Genomic DNA, 22983 nt, shown 5'->3' with positions numbered 1-22983 from the left:
TTGATTTTTGGCTGCATGCCCAGAGCTGATACATGGGAGAGAGACCTAAAACAGGAGGGAATAAAAAAAGTGGGGAGTGGTGGAGAGAAACATAAAACAAGAGGAAATGGAAGAAGTGAAGAGAGATGGTGACATGTTTGTACAATTAGATGCTAACTCATGGATAAACTGAGTCATTTCAGTATATGATCCCGGCCAATTACCATAAAGCGTACTGAGAGTTCAGCCATTGATGTTTCATTTATCAATGCATTCAATGTGTGCCCTTCTCTGGTGAGGCAGGCTGACAGATCTGACCCTGGAACACACACAGCAGCCCATACACGGCTGTATACCTCCTATCCACTGTTCACATTATAGTTTTATTCCACTCATGGCAATTATTTGAAGACCAAACATGAACACATAAGCAGTTTTTTTTTTTAGCCCATGATGGAAAGGAGCAGGAAGAAGAATGTCTTATTTGACCCCTTACTCAAAAATCAATGGTCTGTCAATCACAGCTGCTTACAACCAATACTAACAGTAACCCCCAGTTTCCATTGGGTCCGTCTGCGCCGCGTCAAGGCTACGCCGCGGTTTTGGTCTAGCGCCATAACCCACCGGACGCGTCCCAGAAGCGTTTCAGAAGCGTAGCGTCGTGCGTGCAGGCTCGCAGTTTTGTTATTGATTCGGGTTTAATTCGGGTATTAATTAACTTTAAAACATTGATATGTAGTTGTTACCTTCCACTCCACAAACTGCAGCGACTAAAAACCAGGCCTTGTCCTTTCTGATGTTGTCCTTGTAGTAAGCATTGGTTACATCATATAAAATAGTGTGTTTTTCCACTTCCATGATGAAAACCTCCTCGTCCATTGTGCGTATCGTAGTGGAGGTGTTGTGATGAAGGAGGGGGGTCTGCTAAATTAGTATATGTGGGGGATGGGCCTGGCCCGGATGCTCACCTTTCCACTTCCTGCGAGGGGGGGCTGCCTGCCTGACCTTACGTTACGGCTGCGCCGCGGCAAAAGATGTATTCATCCTAATTTTAGAGAAGCGCTGCGCCGAGCCGCTTCTGGGACGCTTCACGCGTCTAGCCGTAAAGTGGCGAGTGTGGTGGAATAGCACCCATTGACTAGAGTGGCCGCGATCCTTACAACCGCCGCGGCGCAGCCGTAACGCGGCGCAGACGGACCCGGTGGAAACTGGGGGTAACATGGAAACGAAATAGTCAACACAAGAATCTACCATCAGAGAAACCTGACATCTTCTGTCTAGTTCATCCTTCTTTATACATTTTCTTAGATGTTCATAAACCCCACAACATCTTTTGAAAGAATTCCACAGTCTAACCCAACTACAGGGATACACATCTGGTTTAAAGGGCACAATCATTCTGAAAGGTAGATTTCCTCTGATGTTGCTCATCCTGTGAATTTAAAACAAATCATTGTTGCACATTTTATGATAGTATTCTGTTTGTTGCTTTATGTACAACTAATGAAGTCTGTACTTCAATTCAATCTTTAAGTTTCAACAGCCGTTTCACTAATTTCATGAATGCTACGTGCTAACACAAAGACATCAAAAAGAGAGTGTTTAAAGAGTTAAACTATGCAGTGTGAGGACTTTGGATTCCCATCTCAGCTGTAAACACAATAATAAGACAATACAATCCATAAAGACAGAGATGAACAACAGCCAAGTGTTCTCTGGGAGAGGAAAGGTCCCGGGCAGGAACACTCTCTCGTGACTCCCATGTGAGAGAGGGGGAGAGTGGTGGTGAGACTTAGCTTTGTTTTTTGACAGCAAGCGTAGCATAGAGTGTTTCTCCTGTCTGCCAGACCATGATGTGAGTGAATTCAGTATGAAAAGGGAACTTACAGGTAGGGAACAGAGACAAACATCTGTAGGATATTAGAGTAGACAAGAGATTTGCTGTTGCACCTTTTCTCTGTTTGATACTGCTTAGTCAGGAAATGAGCAGGACACATGTTCCTAATCCAAATGGTGTGTGTGTGTGTGTGTGTGTGTGTGTGTGTGTGTGTGTGTGTGTGTGTGTGTGTGTGTGTGTGTGTGTGTGTGTGTGTGTGTGTGTGTGTGTGTGTGTGTGTGTGTGTGTGTGTGTGTGTGTGTGTGTGTGTGTGTGTGTGTGTGTGTGTGTGTGTGTGTGTGTGTGTGTGTGTGTGTGTGTGTGTGTGTGTGTGTGTGTGTGTGTGTGTGTGTGTGTGTGTGTGTGTGTGTGTGTGTGTGTCACCCTCGGCTGGCTCAGCCTTCCTTGATGCTTCACCCCTGCAGGACGGAGGAGTGTGTGGTTTTCTGTGCTGTTTGTCCTTAGTGAACTAGAAGCATATGGCCTAGTTCAGTGCTGGAATCAAACCAACAGAACATGTGACAGTAGGGCTGTGCAATTCATCGTATTTTAATCGGGATTACGATTATGGCTTGCGACGATTATGAAAACAGCATAATTGACAAAATACGATTATTTTGCTGGGTGCGCTTTTGCCCCTCCCTAAAAGCCCACTCGGCCACGTGGGAGTGACATGTGTTGTGAGTGTTCAGCGCGAGCGAAGATGTCAGAACAAGAGCAGCAACTCGTTACAAAGAAGGGTCGCGGGGAGATTCTCAGTCGATCGCGAGATGTGTCTAAAAATAGAACAACAATATTCTGTTATATCGTTAATGTCCTGTACCATAATCTTCCTGTGCCAGAATAATGCACTTCAACGCATCAAAGCTTTGTGATTGGCCGGCGTCACCCCGTTTGTCGGGGCGTGGCTGGTGGGCAGTGGGCACTATTTCGCTGACGTTGTCCGTTTCAACAGGAGTTGACAGTCCGCACACACACAAGACCGCAATTATGGCAGAAGCAAAAAAGCCCAAAATATATAATTTTCACTCCGAGTGGGAGGATGATTATTTGTATCTATCTATCTGTAATAATCTTTATCTATTCCTATTCAAAGTCCACCTGTCTCATCTGCAATGCGAGTGTGGCTTTATCGAAGAAGGGTAATTTAGGAGCGGCATTTCAAAACAGTGCACAAACGCTACGAGACGGAATTCCCTCCTAATTCTGCCCTACGCTCCCAAAAGGGGAAGGACCTGAAAGGACAGCTAAATGCACAGCAGTCCATTTTCACCAGGCCCAACAACAAGAGCAAGGCTGCTACCATAGAGAGGCGAAGTCCCTCCCCTTCCGGGAGCCTCCATGGGACCCCGGAAGCGGAAAATTATACATTGAAGTCAATGGAGAGAGAAAAGTTATCTTTTGATACCGTAAAAAGTCACAGTTTGTCGTAAAACTGTTGAAATATAAGACTATGAAAAATACGCAACTAGAAAGACTACAAATCCCAAATCGCATTCTGGGTCGCGTAAGTGATGTCATAGGCGATAATGCTCCAAGACTGGTTGCGACTCGCAATTAAAGCAAAGAAGAAGAAGAAGATCTCATAACTGATTTATTCCCTCCAATAAATATAAGAGATTGCTCCAATAAATTAACTTTTACAAGATGCCTGTTTGCTTTGTACCAGGTTGTAATCACAAAAGAGATCATACCACTCGCTCGTTCTATCGCTTCCCGTCTGGTGAAAGGACCAGGACCAAACATATCAGGTAATATACATGTTTTGCATGGAACATAGTCAAGTTAGCTAGCTAGCTATTAGCGAGCACGTTAGTTAGCATTACATTACATTACTTAGCCTTGTCATTTGTATTAGCCTTAACATGAAGTAAACCAAAATGTTAAACAGTAAGAGTAGTCATGATGGTAAGTATTTTGTGAAACATTTGAAGAGTAGCCTATCGCCCCCTCCACCAGGTGCTAAGGGGCGGGAGGTAGGCTAACGCCACATTAGCATCGGGGATCTTTTCTACTTCATGCTATCTGCACAAATGGTTAACATTGAACATTAAAAGATCAGGCAGTTCAGGGAGAGTCGAAGGAAGGAAGGCAGGCAGCTTTGCATGACATTCTTCTGGACGTGTTTCATTGTGATGATAGTGAGAGTGAGTCAATCTGTTTGTTGGAAAGACAGTAGTTGAGTGATTACTGAGAGAAAATTATTAAAATAGATAATTATTCAGTGTTGTTACTTTAAAGTGTTGTTACTGACCTTTTTCTCTTTTATTTTCTTTACCTCACCTGTAACTGCTGAGACCCTGAGAAACATGCACACTGGACTGACCTGCTCTGGCAACCTGATTTCCACTGTACGTAATAGTATTTGGTTATGGTATATTATTTATATACATCAAAGGCACAATGCACCCCCCAGAGACACACATGTATTGAGTGTGATATTTTGCATTGGTCATGTGAAATCATCTTTACATACTAGAAAACTGTAGGAGCGGCAACTTGTTTTGAAATTGAATTTTTAATATCCGATAATAAAGTTGATCTGTTTTCTTTATTCTTCTCTCTTCCCAGCTCCATCCATCACCATTCTCTGTTCCTGCAGGTCCTGCTTGCTAATCAATACTCATATTGTTTTACACAATTACAAATAAAGTCAATGTATTGTATGACATGAAGTTGTGCTTCATTCTGAGTCAATATTACATTCATTCTGCCTTCAGCTGCAAAATTATTGTGGACTGCACCGACATTCCATGTAGCAGCCCCCCAGTAAGATGAACCAAGCAAAGTTGACACTCAACATACAGCTGTGCTCTTAAGTTTACATGAAGAATTTGTGAGATATTGGTAATAACAGGTTGAAATGATTATTAGTATTTAATTATATAATTTTCTCATTGTAGACGAGCAGACAGGGAGCCAGATGAGAAAAGCAGAATATACAATTTACAGATATGTATACAAATATATATATCCTATATACACCATCATGTATAATGATGGTGTGTGATGTAGAAGGAAGTGTGGTAGATAACAATAGAGTTACATACAGATCCATGTTACAGCAAAAGATGGAATAACTAAGAAGCACGCAGTATAATAATAATTACATGCAACAATTAAATAACTGCTCAGCATTTCCACCACAATCCCAATCTGCTGTGTCCTGTTTTCCTCCCCTCTGCATAACACCCCATCACACATACGAAACACAACGCAGAGTCCGAGGGTGTTAAGAGTATGTTTATTTAAATGTCCTCCTCTCTACTGGCCAACACAGGGAGCATATGCTGGGTGTAGAATTGTTCCAGGAGGAGGATATTTCCATGCTATGCAGGGTCTTTGGGGATGGGGATGATTATCGCCTCCTTCGTGGTCCACACAACAAAGTAGCAGAGACTCCGGTCTGTGATGTGCAGCTGTTATATAATACAATACATTTTTGAAAAACATTTGATCAAAAAAAAAAAGGATTTGGTCAGGATCTAAAGTCAGTGTGTATTTTATTAATTAATCAATGCTCTCTACATTAGGAAAACACATACCAGTGTACCAGAGGGAGTCACACACAGCTGTGCCTAGATAACCAAACAAATTGACAAGATAACCAAAATCCTTGAATCTACACACAGCAAATAAACTCAAAGGACACAACGAGATGTAAAAGGAGATCACACATACAGTATAGTCGATATAAAACTGGCCGCTTCAATCTGAAGAGCAACTAAAACAAAACACGGGAGTGTATCTTGTTCTTGTGAACACTAATGTTATCCACAGCATACACAGAGACCACGAAGTTCTTAAGGAGAAAACTAGTTGCTAAAACAAAACATGTTAGTGTACCTTGTTAGCTAGCTGACATTAACGTTAAATATTGCACTCATATTACTCACTGAAACCTTGTAAAGCCGGTCCCGCATGCTGGCTCTTATAGAACCGACTAACTCCCCTTTCGTGTATGTACAGCTCTCAACATGCCCAGACTTGTAGTGATTTTCAACTCGTTTTATACTTTTTCGCCTCATTCTGAAAGAAACAGGTGAAATTTGCTAACGTGACAGCCATCTTTGACGTGACGCGTATTGTGCGAGACCAGGGACCTATAGTTCACTGAGCGGTTTGTAGGAGAAAACACAGTGGTGGTGGCTTAAAGCCCACCTTCGCTCTGCGCCGTCCGTTAGATGAGCCTGGTCACATTAATAAGAGAAGGAGTTCAAAACACCGGAATAAAAGTTATAACAATAGTCTGATTTTAATGGTAAAAAACAACAATACAAAATACAGAGTGTCCTGTAACAGAGCACTCCAGGCTCCCCGCTCTACTGCCGTGCGATACAGATATCGGGACCAGCCAGTCAGAAACAGGGGGCATCGTGCATGAATAAACACCAGTATTCATAGACATATTTGGGGGCAGAGTTGTGTCGGCTGCTCCCCCCCCCCAAATCTCTAATTGGTCGATTTCACTCCTAAGCGAATCAGAGAGTCCGTGGGGAGGAGTTGCTCACTCCCCTAGGTGTTCTTACTGGTTGGATTCACTTCAGAGTTCTGAACAGAGCGTGAGAGCTTCGGAACTAAACAAGGACAGAGTCAATCTTTTATCTTGCACCTGGATTCACTCCTTTACTTTCCCAAGGAATATTTCACACAAACTATTCTTTCCTAAACAATCAAACATTGTACACAGATATATTGGTGCTTGAGATTATATTGGCCCTAGAAAGAACCTTGAAAAGAATATGTGTGTGTTCTGGTATCTGGGTCAGTGAGTGTAACTGAGAAGGTTATAGATTACTTGAAAACAGTCCCCAATAATACATGTTCACTTCAATACAGTTTAAAATAATACATGTTTACTTTAGGTTTCACACAAAAAAATGTGTAACTTCACAGTTTTACAACACATTTTTTTTTTTTTGACTTGCAAAATGTTCTTTTAAATTGACAAACATCATATGTGTCATTCGTGGCACAATTCAAACGGGATCGAAATATGACTTTTCTCTCTCCATTGACTTCAATGTATAATTTTCCGCTTCCGGGGTCCCATGGGTCGGATGTAGATGGGCGGGACTTCGCCTCTCTATAGCATCTTATCGTGTCAGTCACGTTCTTGCGAAACACATGAAGTCTTTCAAAGACGGCGAAATTGTAAAAGAGGCATTCCTGGAGGCTGCCGACGCGCTTTTGGGGAACAGTAAAAATAACAGTAGCATTTCAACAGGTTTTTGATATAATAAAAACTCAAGTTAGATACCGTTATTAATCAGCTGTAAGTTTTAATTTGTTTGAACTTATTCATTATAATTATTGTACAAAATGGCATAAGAATCAGTGATGCAAATTAGTCGCTTTTCGGCGCCTCCCGCTTTTTTAACGCTGATTTGGGTGACTTGTGTAATTCGCGGAGAACCGAAGAGTTTTCGTTTTGGGGGGGGGGGGGTCCGTCCGTCCGTCAATCCGACTAACGGACAACTTTTCACTTCAAAAAAGAAGAAGAAATCTAGACCGCAAAATAATTAAACAAGCGAGTGCCTGTTTTTCCTGGCCAAGGGCAGGTACCTTGAACACAACACGAGCGTAACGTGTCTTCACGTGGTATATGTCTCGTCGGAAAGGAGTGTAGACTAGAGTGCTGACGGAGAGCACCGGAACGCCGCTCCAGCTCTTCAAATATTGCAGTACCCATAAGGAGCCGTACACACCGCAGTGTTTGCGTGGCTGTCTTTAGTTGTAAGCACAGTGGCGATCTGTTATTAGCATCTGGTTAGCTAGCTATGCTAACGAATTTAAAGAGCTTTTCTACAACCAGGTGGAAGAGAGCTCTCTCCTGAGAGGCTCAAATAACCTCAGCTCAGTGAGGTTAAGGCACACTTTGATATGATCATTATAGTTATTAATGAGACATTAGAGTCTTTATGAAAAACAGGTATAGAATACAATATTACAGTAACAAAAAAGTTGTTAAAAATAACAAGAATAGAGTTTAAAAGGGGAGAAATGTGTAAAATATCCAAAAAGAAGAATCTGCCTACAGTTCTGTTTCATAATGGATGTTGATGTATCCATAGATCTCTTCATGTTGCTCTCAAAGTGCACCAGATTGATGCTTTTAACTTCAATATTAAAAAAAAAATCTTCCCGGGGGAGCATGCCCCCGGACCCCACTAGAGAAGGTTAGGTCCCCCCCACTTAAATCATGTTCACATGGATAGGATACTAAATACATTTGCACACATCTTGTGTCCATATCTTTCTGCCACAACCATGAGTCATGGTGAGATATCTGGATTAAGAGGTAGCTTTTTCTTTGCACAGCATGAGAGAAAGGCCAAATTAATTGGCTGTGATTTTAGTTTTTTTAAGCAGTTCAATAATTTGTAGGGCCCTCTGAGGATGTTGTAAAAAATTGAAAGGAAAAAGGTTCCCCACCCCTGCTGTAAATAATAATAAAAACCCTTGATTTATAACTTAACATCTCTGTCTCCTATTGATCTGAGTATATTATAAAGAATAGCCAGTTAATTGAAGCATTATAGCGCAGGCCTTTGTCAGATGGTATATTACGTTGTTTTTTTCCTGCTTCGAATAGTTCTCTCTTTTTTCACCATACGTGTGTTTGCATCCCTGAAGAATGCAAACTTAAATTGATTATAGTCTATTATCAATTCAGGTTAATAAACTAGTGTTGCTTGCAACCTATTTTAAAGGCATTTCTTTTTATACTCTAATAAAATGCAACAAAAAATGGGTTTGATTCTATTAATTTTGTCTTTTTTATTGCACTTTGGCAGCAGATTCCTGTGTAGCTTCAGATCTGAGTTGTCTTATTAGTAAGCCTAATTTATACTTTTGTAGCAACACTATTTTTATATAATGGCAAAGAAAGGGTTCAGAGTCTTTTCTTTTTTTCCTGTGTCATATGTGGCAGCACTGCCACAAGTTCCTCTTCAGAGAGGGTCTTCAGTACAGGTGGCAATATTGTCACCTGCCTGCGCTCATCTCTGAAACCAGACTATGTAAACAGGCTGGTGTTTCTTGCACACAATCTTTAAAAGATGACATGAGCAGCCCTACCCAGCATTTGCCATGGTGGCCAAAACATTTTTATTTGGTCTTAAATTGTAGTTCAACATTTATTTCCTGTTACTTCTGGACCATGACGGTTGGCCAGCCTTCAACGTTTAACTGAGTGGAATATGTTGAATATGTTTTACCAAAATGTTGGCTATGTTAAGGAGTTTTCAGTAGGTTGTGACAGTGCACTGCAACATATTTGATTTAATTTTTTTTGTCTAATTTTATTTTATTTATCATATTAATATATGTTTAGTATGGTTTTGGAAGTGCGCTCCGACATATGTGTTGATCTTGTTTATTGGTAAAATATTATTTGTTTTAAAGTTCAATAAATGGTCAATGAATAATCGTCAAAATAATCGTGATATCAATTATTGACCCAAATAACCGTGATTATGATTTTTGCCATAATCGCACAGCCCTATGTGACAGCATAGGAGTGGGTGCAACGTTTATCATCTATGACTTCCAATATTTTCACAATCGCCCCCAAACACTTTAAATAACTTTACAACCGGTGAAAGTTGTCTTTGCTCATCTTCAAAATGCTATTAAGCTTACTTGTGAACATCGGATAATCAGGGTTTTCAGAAGTTGAACTTTGTTGGCTTCTTGCTACACTGAGCAGCTTTATACTAAATAAAAGCCACACTGCTACACTGAGTAGATTTTATAAAAAAATAAGCCCTGCTGTATCCATTTCTAGGTTTCTTTAGAGTCTAAAAATGACAGCACCATGTGTGAAATAAAGTTGATATCAGGACAGCCGCACATATTGAGACATACACATTCCTTCCCTTTTCCTACATCCCCATGCACACCAGTATCTGTCCTGGTGAGAGTATGACATCATATTAGCTGACCAGAAAACTATCTCTGACATTCAAAGTCTACATGATTCAGAGTTTCCTAAAGTTCAGCCTTCAGGCTAGCTACACACGGTGCTAGCTTTTGACTTTGACTCTGGACTTTACAGTGCCCTCCAGAATTGTTGGCACCCCTTTAGAAAAATGAGCAAAACGAGATGCAAAAAATGTCTTTATTGGTTTTCGTCATGATATTTAATTCAAATTATTAACAAAAATTTAACTTTTAATTGAGGCAACATAATTGAAAGAAACATTACATTCTTAACATGAAACAAATATTTGTCTCAAAAATATGTGTGCTCCAATTATTGGCACCCTTTCATTTTATATTTTGTGCAGTCTCCTTTTTACCAGGATTACAGCTCTGAGTGTTCTCCTTTAATGCTGATGAGGTGAACACATGGCATCTGAGACCATTCTTCCATACAGAATCTCTCCAGATCCTTCAGATTCCGAGGTTGACGCTTGTGGACCTCTTCAGCTCATCCCACAAATGCTCTATGGGATTTAGGTCCGGGGACTGTGATGGCCATTGCAAAACCTTTATTCTGCTGTCAGTAAACAATTTTTGTTTAGATTTTGAGGTGTGCTTCGGATCATTGTCCTGCTGGAAGGTCCAACCACGGCCCAGTTTCATTCCATTTCAAAATGCTGTTTGACGCTTGGTGTAAACTTTTCGTTCGATTCCTGTTTTGAATAGTGTACCGTCGATGGGTTTCAGTTTAATTCCATTTCAAAATGCTGTTTGAAGCTTGGTGTAAACGTTGCGCACAGCCACTCCAACATCCAATCACAGAGATTGAGGACAAATCACGGGGTTTGTCAAGCAAAGCACATGGTGTAGTCCCAAACGATAGCTGAGGATTCTGGGTAGTGTAGTGTCTTCGGCCTAATCCTAACATCTGAACAAATATTTGTTTCTCAGAATCGAAGGGGAAAATTACAAAAGCATCGTACACAATTGAAACCAATCAATGTTGTCTAATTAACAAGGATAGAAAAAAACACTACACTGTTTTGTCGTGTAGTTACACTTCGAAACGCATGAGGGCGCTGTAGGACATAGGTGTGGAATGTAGTTCTGAACATGAGCCCGCCCCGCTCAACCTTCTGAGCCAATCACAGCGCGATAATGACCTGCCTTCCGTTTCAACCATACTCCTTCCGTTGCCACTATACTTTCTCTCACACATACATGCATTCTTCTCTTGCATACATATATTGTCTTCATACATACATACATTCTTCTCTTGCATACATATATTGTCTTCATACATACATACATTCTTCTCTTGCATACATATTGGTTTAAATTGTGTGCAATGCTTTTGTATTTTTCCCCTTCGATTCGGAGAAACAAATATTTTTTCGGAGTAAAGGATGGCAGAAGACACTACACTACCCAGAATACCCAGCTATTGTTTAGGACTACACCATGTAATCTGTTTGACAAACGCCGTAATTAATTCTCAACCTCTGTGATTGGTTGACCTCCAACTGCATTCCATATGAAAAAAAAACGTTTCCTAAAAGATAAAATCATACTTTATTCAGCAGTGCTTGCTTTACTCTTTGAAAGTCATCACATGAATGCATTGTAATAAATGGTTCGGCTGCATTAAATATTACACATCTGTTGTAGTTCTTTATTTTATTTATCTACAGAGATCGGGCTCAGAATAGACCGAAAACTATTCTTTTACCGTTCAGTTTGAATTTCACAATAAAGTTAGTAGTAATATTTTGTTTTGATATTATTGTTTTTTATTAACTACTGGACCGCTGTGTCATGTTAAGACCATATTTTCTGTGTTGCTGTGGGTTTTTTCCATCGCTTTTGTTTTACAAATATCAAAACAATAACTAAATATATCCGTCGTAAACTAAACCAAAAACAGCAGTATATTTTATTTTGTTAACATTATAAACTTGACAGCTTTTTAACCCAAACCACCTACTTAGTAAAGCACGTTATTACATGTTTAAAGTAATGCAATGCAGGTAGATTGTGTTGCTTTTTAATGACTGTTTAAAATGCCTTTTTCTTAACCCTCCGGTATCATTCGATTGGACTACGCAAATTAGTCATTCGAGACAAAAATGTCCACTGCAAAATACTTTGATAAAAACATTATATTAAAAGTTTTTTTTCACAACTTTTTTGTGTTCAATCTTTAAAGCAACTTCCGCCCTAATAGAAAATACCAAAAATGTAATCATTTTCAGGATTTTAACCCTTTAAATTCCATTTTGAAAACATGAAACCGCTGTTTTTTTCATGATGAAAACAGAGATTTTTTTTTGCATTATTAGTTTTTGCACCAAATCAGATTGAACAAAAAAGTTACATATTAGTCATTCGGGACAAAAATGTCCACTTCTAAACACTGCTCTAAAATGACAACAGATTAATATTTTTAAAAACTTTTTGGGGTTAAATCTTTCAATCAACTTCAGTCCTGATCAAAAACACCAAATGTTAAATTATATTCAGGATTTTAACCCTAAACTAATATGATGTAGGTGTGTTGGTATGGATGTGGAAGAGTGGTATCAGCTGAGAAATGTTTGTGTGTGTGTCTGGATGTACAGTGTGTGTGCACAGAGACAACAATATACAGTAGATTTGGTTTACAGAAAGTCGCAGTTTTCGCCTCATATCTTTCTTTCTCTCTCTCTCTCTTTTTCTCTCACTCCCTCATTCCCAAACTCATACATACTCGCACATATTAAACCTCCTTATACCTTGTGCGTGTGTAAGTGATTGTGTGTGAGAATGAGACAGGAGTAAGTGTGCTCTCATGGCGTTTTGTTTTTCATTTGTGCTGTTTCATGTGTCTTTGAGGTAAACAGATGTATGATCTTAAACAAGCTTGACCTCGATGTTTTGAATTGTTTGGAACTTCAAAGTCCTTTGATAATGTCTCTTTAGCAAACAGACATAATACACTCCTTGAAGTAAATAAAAACACCTGGCTGCAAAGCCAAAGCTTCAAATATGTGTAGTTTGGCTGGATGGTCATTTCATTCCTGTGATACGAGTAGTAATATTCATCCCGCTTTCGTCTCATTAGTATGCATAAAAAGGTGACAGGTCACACCTCCCCCCGTTATGCAAATGAGCTAAGTCCCGCCTCCCCTTTGATCGAGGTGTGAGATCTCAAGTAGGTGTGATATCCCAAGTAGGTGTGAGATCCGTCGATAGGAGGGGGTTGATGTGTATTCACAGGTGTGAAAAGCCCCCACTGTTGCGCCTTATGGTGTATCATAAAAAATGTTTCAATCACATTAGTATGCATAAAAAGTGACAGGTGGGCCCGCCCCCAAGTTTATTAAAACAAAATGCCGCTTCCATCACATTAGTATGCATAAAAGTGACAGAAGGGCCCGCCCCAATTATGTGATGTCAGAAGACCGAGGGGGTGGAGTGAGATAAAAAAAAAAAAAAACCTGTGCAGATAAAAAGCCAGTCATTTCCAATCATCAAGTCATCTTTCCAAAAAGAAAAAATGGCCAAGAGACGCCTTGATATGGATTTAATCAGCGAGACGCCTGTGACAACTTACCGCCATCCGTCCGGAGCGCCAATCAAGAAACAGATGCAGTATCTGTGCCGGGTTCAAACACCTCCGGTCGAAGATCTTGAAGAGAAATGGCTTCTGGAAAATGAACATGTTTGGGGATACGTATTCAACTATATGGCGAATGAACTGCATTTCTACAATCTGAAGAATGGAGAAACATATGGACCCCACAGTGTTAAAGCGACGTTGACCTCAAAAGATTGGGCTGTGTTAACTCTGGTGTCTTCCAGATATCTCCACGCAACCATTGTATCGGAAGAAGTAGTGCATCAAGAAAATACTGTGAAACCAGCGGTGTACAAGATATTTGCAACAAAAAGCAAAGAAACGCAAACAAAAAGCGAGATCAAAGAAGAGTTTTCACCGTTACCCCTCAATGTGGAGGAAGAAGAAGGAAATATCCCCCCGCCGCCAGAAGTGAAAAGAGTCCTGACAAGCACTGTCTGGGAAACTAAAAGCGGACCATCTGGGCGATGGTATTACCGCGCAAGCCGTTTGCTGACGCAGGGGGGAGGGGTTCTCTCTAAAACACAGTGTCCTGCCATCTCTCTCTGTTTCTGCTGATGTGTAAAATATACAAAATAACGTTTTATATACTTACTCTCTTGTTAAAAGGTGATGAAGTTTGTAGCGTAAGCCAGCCATCAGTGTTCTAGTTTTAAGGATCGAAGGATCCAATGTATTTTTAAATGGAGCAGAAATAGAACTAGTCTCCCAGTGCAAGTATCTTGAACAGAGAGTGTCATATTGGACTCGCACTTGACTTTTTAAGAAACATATCCACAAAGTATCCAATACCATTAAATTCAACTTGCAACATTTTAAACAAATTAGACCTTTTTCTTAACTGTCAATGCTGCAAAGTCATACCTCCACTGTATGATTCTATCCCACATTGAATACTGTTTTACAAACTGGTCGTTTGCTTGTGCCACACACCTGAAACCCATAGAACAGCTGTTCAAGAGAGCTATCCAGGTGTTTGACAGAAAGCCAAAGTCATACCACCACTGTACCATCCTTGAATATGCTGCTCATGCTCTTTCTGCATATCATGTATTTTATTTTTGCTGTATATATATATATATATAAATGTCATGTTCTTATATGCTGTATGTGACGGGACTATATATGGAAATTAGCTCAAAGCTAAAATCCGGCTCATTTACACTTGTAAGCATTATATTTGTTTTAAAGTGTTCATCAATGTGCACTACGGTAGCCCTGAAGAAAATTAAACATTAAAATATGTTATCGATCTCCCCATTCCCAGTTTGTTTTGGGAATAATTGCGATGTTTACTATGTTTTTGGTAGCTCTTAACAAAACAGCATTTTTGTAAAAGACTGCGACTCTAAAAGGCAAGTTTGTGATTTTAACACTGTTTCGATGAAACAATACATTATACAATATTACGTCTTTTTGCCATATTTTTAACACAATCTTTTTTTTTTGTGGTTGTAGGGCTTCAAGATATTTTGCATGTCATGCATAAACACGGTGTCATCTTTTCCTTGAAACTGACGTGCTGCCCGTTTTACAAAACAAGTTATTTTTCTGCTTCTTCATCCTCTTAATTTTCCTCCCCCGTCCCTCTTCCTTCAGCCAGCACAACAAGAATCAAGGTGGATCTGTGAAATGAAACACCTCTTCCCAAAGTGTGACTTCCCTATTGAGAGCATGCGTCTAGGGCAGTAGGGTCTAAACCAATTGGCCAGATATACTAACATGCAGAACGTACAGTATGTTTGAAGACTAACCATTTATCCAGTTCAAGCTGTCTTTAAGATGTGACATTGCGTTCTGACTATCCCCCGTAAACTCGTGACAAACTATTACTTATTCTTAAATTTGACCTCTTGCTGCTTGGTTGAAAATGATAGATGAAAAAATAACTTTAAAAAAAAAGACTCAAACAGCGAGGGACATTATACTGGTGAAAAAACTCTCAACGACGATGTTCAGTAAACGATCAATCAAAATCGAAGGATCCAATGTATTTTTAAATGGAGCAGAAATAGAACTAGTCTCCCAGTGCAAGTATCTTGAACAGGGAGTGTCATATTGGAACTCGCACTTGACTTTTTAAGAAACATATCCAGAAAGTATCCAATACCATTAAATTCAACTTGCAACATTTTAAACAAATTAGACCTTTTTCTTAACTGTCAATGCTGCAAAGTCATACCTCCACTGTATGATTCTATCCCACATTGAATACTGTTTTACAAACTGGTCGTTTGCTTGTGCCACACACCTGAAACCCATAGAACAGCTGTTCAAGAGAGCTATCCAGGTGTTTGACAGAAAGCCACAGTCATACCACCACTGTACCATCCTTGAAAATCACAATTTCTTGAGTTTTTGACATTTGTATGTCTTTTAAAAGTATGTTTTTAAAAAAAAATAATATTTACATGGGCTGGCCCCCCCCTCCCCTTGGGGGAATTCATCCACAGAAAACACACTGGACGCAGCACTAGGTCAGAAATCAGAGGAGACTGTGAAGTCCACCACAGACGGACCCCCTTTGGACAAAATGTCCTCTCCATTAAAGGCAGCTCATTGTGGAATAGCCCCCCAAATGAGAAACGGGATTGTCCCACTCTCAATAGTTTTAAAGGTCAACTTAAAGAATGGTTGAGCAACAAACAGACATGTAATCACCGCTAAATAAATGCACTTTAACACAGGGGTATCTCCTCTTGCACTTTATGTATTGCTTTTATCTTATCTTGCACTTTATATATCATAGCTAATACAATGTACTGCCATGTGGTAAATGCTTGTATGCTGCTCATGCTCTTTCTGCATATCATGTATTTTATTTTTGCTGTATATATATACATTTCATGTTCTTATATGCTGTATGTGACGGGACTACAGATGGAAATTAGCTCAAAGCTAAAATCCGGCTCATTTACACTTGTAAGCATTATATTTGTTTTAAAGTGTTCATCAATGTGCACTACGGTGGCCCTGAAGAAAATTAAACATTAAAATATGTTATCGATGTCCCCATTCCCAGTTTGTTTTGGGAATAATTGCGATGTTTTCTATGTTTTGGTAGCTCTTAACAAAACAGAATTTTTGTAAAAGACTGCGACTCTAAAAGGCAAGTTTGTGATTTTAACACTGTTTCGATGAAACAATACATTATACAATATTACGACTTTTTGCCATATTTTTAACACAATCTTTTTTTTTTGTGGTTGTAGGGCTTCAAGATATTTTGCATGTCATGCATAAACACGGTGTCATCTTTTCCTTGAAACTGACGTGCTGCCCGTTTTACAAAACAAGTTATTTTTCTGCTTCTTCATCCTCTGAATTTTCCTCCCCCGTCCCTCTTCCTTCAGCCAGCACAAAAAGAATCAAGGTGGATCTGTGAAATGAAACACCTCTTCCCAAAGCGTGACTTCCCTATTGAAAGCATGCGTCTAGGGCAGTAGGGTCTAAACCAATTGGCATGATATACTAACATGCAGAATGTACGGTATGTTTGAAGACTAACCATTTATCCAGTTCAAGCTGTCTTTAAGATGTGACATTGCGCTCTGACTATCCCCCGTAAAATCGTGACAAACTATTACTTATTCTTAAATTTGACCTCTTGCTGCTTGGTTGAAAATGATAGATGAAAAAATAACTTTAAAAAAAAAGACTCAAACAGCGAGGGACATTATACTGGTGAAAAAACTCTCAATTCTACAGATGACTCCCCCCCCACTCAATGCAATAAGTCCCTCCCTCCACTCAGCAAAGCATCTAAAACTAAGGACCCCACTAAGACGACAGTTTGAAAACTAGCTATGGATCTGAGAAAAACCAAGTCTCCCCCCGCGAGTTGCAGCCAGGAACAAACTCCTGGACTACCATCATCACCACGATTCTGGACACCCGAATCTTGCAGTACTACTGCTGCTTATTTTGCTCCTTGGGCCAAGACGTCTCTGTTTATGGACACAGTGAAATCAGTGTTGGTTGATATTGTGGAGGGGGTGATACATCGGTACAGAGAAGAAATATGCAACGGATGCCGAGTCAGTCACCCCGGCCAGAGGCAACACGATTGTCTGAATGACAGGCCCGATTTTTTTCTTCAGAAACAATTACAACGTGTTAATGAAAAGACTCTGGCTCACCGACTTCATTACTGAGATCGACCAGACTCTTATTGATAAAGAAATTTTCACGGATGATTGGAGGATCCAAGGCGCTTCGGAGGCTTTTCTGCACAATCTCAAAAATTGTAGACGCCTCAAGGAGAGACTTGAAAAGATCCATGCCGAGTTGGATGGAGAAGAAGAAGACTAATAACCTGCGGTTGGTTGAAGCCAGGGATTTTTTCTTTTTCGATACATTGACTTTTTGTTTAAAGTAAAATAAAAATGGGGAACTACTATGCAAAACGCTCGGTATATATTGATCAGAACGTAGTCAATACCCTTTTAATAAGTGTGGTGATGAGGACGATTGAAAACAGAGTGAATAGTGATCCCTGTGTAAACAGAATGGCTGAAGTTTGTAAACTAGAAGACATTTTGGATATCGTTCGTTCTGGCAGTACTATTCCTGGTCATTGGGAAACGATTGTAAACTAAACATTTAAAGTGGTCCTGGAATCTTCATTTTACGAAACATTCTGTAACATTACCGAAGAAATGAAACAAACATCAAAAGTGTATCATGTGCTCTCATTGTATGCTCTGTTTGTAGATGTAATGCATCTTTGTGTCAAAAACAGCATACACATGAATATTTTGACTGAAGTGAAAAAACTCCATCATGATATTTCCAGTAATCTGGGGAATTCTAAGCTGGAGACGGTCCTGGTGATGTTACAATCAGTATAACTATTGATTTTGTGTGTGAAAATGTTTAAATGTAAATAGGACATTTTTTTTTTTATTAAAAAAAGTGTTTTTTACATTTTAAAAACGGTTGTCTTCATTATAGCAAGGGGAGCGTGTCTGATACATGTGTATTACAGTCCTTCACATGCACTGTTGTCTTCATTATAACAAGGGGAGGGTAACAGTGAAGATGTATGATACATGTGTATTGAAACGCGCGTATTATACCCCCACAGAAACACAGAAACATGGAAACACAGAAAACACTGAAACCACTGAAACACTGAAAAAACACAGAAACACTGAAACAACGACACACAGAAACACCGAAACACAGAGACACAGAACTACAGAAACACAGAAACACAGAAACATGGAAACACAGAAAACACAGAAACACAGAAACACGAAAACACAAAAACACAAAAACACTGAAACACCGACAAACCGAGACACAGAACCACAGAAACACAGAAACATGGAAACACAGAAACACAGAAAACACAGAAACACAGAAACACGAAAACACAAAAACACAAAAACACTGAAACACCGACACACCGAGACACAGAACCACAGAAACCATCGCCTGCCTCATTATCCTTGAGGACCTACTGCGGGTTGTGCACGTTGTTCACAAGAAACTTCAGTCCAAATCCACAACACTTGCAGATGCTGCCTCCACGATCAACAGTCTGAGAGCACACTTGAGGAAACGCAGAGGAGAGGAGGAAGGTTGGCAAGACATATGGAGCCAGATCAAGCAGTTTGGCGAGGACGTCGGCATGCCAGTTGCCACTGCAGAAAGTGACCCCCCCTCCATGGCAAAGCGAAAAAGAAGTTCAAGACCCCCTTTGTCGCTTTACCAGTATGTAGTGGGGGCAACACTTGGGCAGCGCCAACGAGATGAAAGGAATTAGGAAATAGACGGACAATTTGAGGCTCACGCCATCTACTGTCATTTATATCTCCCTGTGCTGGACAATATGATGGCCGAGTTGGACAGACGGTTTTCAGGTGAAGCCATGGAGCTTGCAGCGGCATGTGATGCTGTGATAAAGTGTGAGAAGAAAGGCATTGAACCACTTCTGAGAAAATATGCAAGCCTCAAGATCGTCCATCCACAGCTGGTGACAGCAGAAATGGACCTGATAAAATGTGCTGTCCAATCTCCCATTAACCTGAAGGACCTGCAAAACGAAGTGAGCAAGGAGAGCTATCCAGACTTCTTCCCATTACTCCAGCTTGCACTGACACTGCCCATTGGATCAGCGACATCAGAGAGAAGTTTCTCAGCAATGAGGAGGATCAGAAACTGGCTGAGAACTACAATGATCCAGGAGAGATTTTCTGATCTGGCCCTGCTGCACATTGAGGGAGATTTGACTGCAAAACTGTCAGTTGAGAAGATAGTGGACATCTATGCCAGCCGGAAAAAGAGGCGCCTGATGCTGCACTAGGTAAGCCATTCATTCAAATTATTTCGTTTTGTTGAGCTTAAATGCGTAATTGCGCAGCATCTGCATCCGGGGATAGCCAGCTGCAGTAAGCAGCAGACACCGCTCCACGCTCAAACCAAAATCCTCCAAATCCTCCCGTTTGCGTTGTGCTCACATGCTTCGGTCCTGCTAGCGGCCGCTGCTGACAGTTGTGGGGCAGAGACGCTGAATGCATGGAGATCATAATCACTAGATGAAGGTGAACAAAAGTCATTACTTTGTTGGTTGGCTTTGTTTTCATCGCTGAAATTAGGTCAAAATGTGATAAAACTGCTGTGCTTATATCCTACAGTTATTAGTTAGTATGCCTATACAGTTCATTAAAAAGTGTGTGAGCATTGGGGAACATTGATCCTACAGACCTCTGTGTTATAGCCTAATTATAGCAGCAGTATGTGCCGCAGCAGCCGTTTTATTTTGCGGCGAGTTCCGCTGCCATAGTAATTTCATCTATTGGGCATATTAGTTATGAAAACACACCTGCAGTAGCCTGTAGGCTATCCTGATCAATTTTCATGTATGAATCCTTGTGTTGCAGCCTATAGCTATACATTACATTTGTAGTTATTTTTTGGCACCCCCAACCTTAAAGTTCAAACTTCGCCCATGGTCCTCTGTGTTTCTGAAAGAGAAACAACGTGCGGACCGGGGGTAACGCTGCGGGAAAGGCAGCGTTACCCCCGACGAGGCATTTGAGTCCTGCAGGATTTCCCCGTTAATATCAGTGTCTCGAAAACACATTTTGGCGACTGAAAGACATCCAGTGTTTGGTCTTTTCCGGAAGCATCCTACAGTGTCTCAACTGAAAGAGGACCACAAACACACACAAAATATAATGCAATTTTGAGATTTGGGGATATTTATCTCCCATTCTTTCACTTTTCTGACATATTCAACACCAAACATGTCGTTAATGTGTTTAGTGAACTACAGCAATCTGAAAGCCTGTACATTATTTATATCACACTTTATCAGTAGAAAAATGAAGGAAATTACTTTTTTAATGCAGTATTTTCTGATTTATGGTGCAACACAGATATTTCGCTCTGTGCAAACCTTTGACTCTAATATGTCAACAACATGAAACAAGAATATGAACCTGGCTTTATCAAATGTTCACACAAGAGTTCTACATCCTGACACATCCTTCATCTACACTGTCTCAACTGAAAGAGGACCAGAAACACATTAAAAAATATAATAAAATGTGGAGACTTTGGGATATTTATCTCCCATTCTTTTACTTTTCGGGCATTTTACAGACCAGACATGTCGTTGATGTCACTGTTTACCAAACTACCACTTTTTCTGAAAAATGCATAAAATTATGCAATATATTTTAAATACATGGTTTATACATGTGATTACTGGGGTTCCATTTCTTCTGATTACCTAATTTGGGCGTGCACATTTGCCACGCGCAAACCTACCTCTTTTGGATTTGGAAAGGTTGGCATGTATGCTATACTTGCACTGCTTACTGTGTTCATACTTTATATATCTTAGCATATTCATACACACTGTTAATACTGCTCACAGGCTGCTGTGTATATCTACTATATTCATACCCCTCACTGTTTATTAATCATTCAATTAATTATATATTTTATTCTGTAGATTGTGTACATTACTTTTCACTTTACTGCTTGTTGCACCGTTAGAAGCTAAACTGCATTTCGTTGTCTCAGTACCTGTAATCTGTGCAATAACAATAAAGCAGGCATCTTTATTGTGGCCTCAACAATCAAGTTCTAAGTAGTGCAATATGAAATAAAAACAACTACACTCTTTTGGCAGTGTTGTGGTGCCGAGAGATGGGAGTCGGAGGCGGGGTATCAAAGGTACAAGCTAGACTTTTATTTAGCATCTGAAAACCATTGTAAACCACTTCATGCCCGGGAAGCGAAGACCGGCGGAAACAGGAAGTCCGGTTCACTAAAATGTCCGTGCAGAACAATACCCCAACCCATAGATCCGTGGGTGAATAATGTCAATCACCACAGTGTACACATTAACAACTACATTATTTTGCCAGTGTAACAATTAAACAAGAACTACACTCTTTTGGCAGTAACAATTAGATAAATAATAAACGGTCAGACTGACACTGAAGACAAACAAACTATTTTCAGCAATCAATCTGTTTAGTTGACTCTGGGTGACATGTGGCGATTTAAAAAAATCGTTTTTTGGCTGTTTAGATGATGGTGTTGCTCCATCTGGGTCACTGCCGGTGGTTGAGACGGTGGGGTCTTTGGCGACTTCAGGAGATCGGCATTGCTGTTATTCGATGTGGACAATGCTTTCTGTCCTGCACACAGGTTACATTTGACCGTAATATTTTGTGCGTCCTTTATCCCCACAAATTGAAAATAGTGATTATATCTCCAAGTTGTAAATGCGCTGCTGCTCTCGCTGATACTTGCATCTGCCATAGTGTGTGTGTGCTGGTGGTGGGCGCGACCGTGTATGTGTGTGTGTTAGCCTTAGCAAGTGCTTGTGTGTCTGTGTATTTTCCCCATAAGGCAAGACCCACCCAACTCTGTCTCTGATTGGCTTACCCTAAAATGTTATCCCGCGTTAACCAATCATCACTCCTCTCTGGTCACTTTTCATGGTACTGTGAGAGGACATCGCTGTATTCGCCTGTAAATTACATCCGCAGGGAGATTCGGTTCAGTTGGATCGCATAATGTAACGCAGTAACGCACCCATTTAAATCACAGTGACTATAACGGCGTTACTGAATGGCAATGGTTAACTAGTAACGTTATTAGTTACCGCAAAAGGTAGTTGTGTGCGTTAGTTTGTAACACGTTAGTCCCAACACTGGTAAACACACACCTGATCACCTGAGAGCTGCCGTTTAATTCAGACTGTTTAAAAAAAAGAAACGGTCTGATTTTAACAACTCAATGTGTGATTGTTATAGCAGTAATATTAGACACTAATAATACAGTAAACTATTAACACTGTACATATTATTGTTTGCCCGTGGGATTAGGATTATCGGTAGTGAGAGCCGTGCTGCATTTTCCTCCGGTCGGATGTGATTATTTTTGTTGTTGTAAACTCACGTGGATTAAACTACATATATTAGTGCATTCATTTCAATTCGCAAACATATGATACATTAAATGATCATGAGGATGATGATCGAAAATCGTTTGTTTGAGCTGGGCTGCATTTCCTGATGAAAAAACATAGCGATGGTTTTGTACTTACACCTACGTGAAT

The 22983-nt window shown here is 40.1% G+C and overlaps 1 protein-coding gene and 1 long non-coding RNA gene across 5 annotated transcripts in view; both read left to right on the top strand.

Annotated features, from left to right (window-relative positions):
- fam110b (family with sequence similarity 110 member B) overlaps nt 1-22983 on the top strand; it is a 110607-nt gene that overhangs the window by 64468 nt on the left and 23156 nt on the right. The window lies entirely within an intron of this gene.
- LOC307019474 lies at nt 7-8333 on the top strand. The gene is made up of 2 exons (XR_013802677.1): nt 7-4206; nt 4427-8333. It is a non-coding gene; the product is annotated as an uncharacterized lncRNA (long non-coding RNA).

This window comes from Notothenia rossii (genome assembly GCF_949606895.1).
Source record: "Notothenia rossii genome assembly, chromosome: 9".
In the NCBI taxonomy this organism is placed as follows: Eukaryota; Metazoa; Chordata; class Actinopteri; order Perciformes; family Nototheniidae; genus Notothenia; species Notothenia rossii.
The sequence above is the reverse complement of the archived record's forward strand: the minus strand, read 5'-3'. Positions and strand labels throughout refer to the sequence as shown.